We start from the raw sequence: 1,490 nt of genomic DNA, 5'->3' as shown, positions 1-1,490 counted from the left end.
AATCAATTCTTCTTTGGTGTTTATTCATTCTCCAGCTTTCACATGCATATAGGCCAACAGAAAATACCATTCCTTGGGTCAGGCACAGTTTAGTATTCAAAGTGACATCTTTGCTCTTTAACACTTTAAAGAGATCTTTTGCAGCAGATTAGCAAAGTGCAATATAATTTGTCCATCTGATCTCTTGCTTGCTACTTTCATGGGGCTTCATTGTGGATTCAAGTAAAATAAAATCCCTGACAACTTCAGCTTTTCTCCATTTATCATAGCTTTGCTTACTGGACAAGTTGTGAGGACTTTTGTTTTCTTTATGCTGAAATATAAACCATACTTCATCAGAAAATGCTTCAAGTCTTCTTTACTTTCAGCAAGCAAGCTTGTGTCATCTGCATGCCACAGGTTGTTAATGAGTCTTCCTCTACCCTGATGCTGCATTTTTCATATAATCCAGCTTCTCTGATTATTTGTTCAGCATACAGATTGAATAATTATGGTGAAAGAATACAACCCTGAGGCACACCTTTCCTAATTTTTAACCATACACTATTGCCTATTTTTGCTTGAACAACTGCCTCTTGGCCTATGTAGAGGTTCCTCATGAGCACAATTATATATTGTGCAATCCCCATTCTTTGCAATGCTATTCACAATTTTTATGATCCATACAGTAAAAAGCCTTTGCATAGTCATAAAACATAGGTAAATATTTTTCTGGTATTCTTTGTTTTCAATCAAGATCCATCTGACTTCAGTAATGATATCCTTTGCTCCATGCTTTCCTCTGAACCTGACTTGAATTTCTGGCAGTTGCTTGTCAATATACTGTTGCAACTGCTTTAAATTATTTTCAGTAAAATTTTAATTGTGTGTGATATTAATGATATAGTTCAATAATTTCTGCATTCAGTTGCATCACCTTTTGTTTTGGTTACCTAGTGCCATTGTAACAGAAGATACTACAAATGAGATGGCTTATTCTCTTACAGTTTTGGAGGCTTTAAGTCCAAGTTCAAAGTGCCAGGCTCTAGGGGCTGGGTGAAAGCTCCTTGACCTTTGGAATCAGCTCTGACCCCCGCTCTTGGCCCACTGAAGATGGAGGCTTTTCTTCATCAGACAGCTGCTGGCTGCTGAGGCTGGCAAGCCCAAAGTAGACAAGTAAAAAGGCACAGTCCCAATGTTATCAAAAACATGGCAGGCTACTAATTCAAGTCCAGAGGAAGTCTCAAGATTGGCAGGGCATGGCAGGCTATTGAACAATGACTTGGCTATATGCAGGGTTTAAGCATGCCAAAAGGCTAGAGACCATTCCCAAAGCTGTTTCTTGCATAGAGGAAGCAGACCACATCCCTAAAGTAGTTATTCAGCTGCTCCAACAGATTTCACCATGGAGTTAATTTCCAATCTCACCATGGGGAATAACTACATCCAGCTCAGCCACTCAACCAGGCCCAGCTAAGTTGACACAAAAACTTAACTACCACATCTTTCTT

The sequence above is a fragment of the Orycteropus afer genome, unplaced genomic scaffold (assembly GCF_000298275.1).
Source record: "Orycteropus afer afer isolate SDZICR_OR568_19922 unplaced genomic scaffold, OryAfe1.0 scaffold01094, whole genome shotgun sequence".
NCBI lineage: Eukaryota > Metazoa > Chordata > Mammalia > Tubulidentata > Orycteropodidae > Orycteropus > Orycteropus afer.
Note: the sequence above shows the minus strand (reverse complement) of the source record.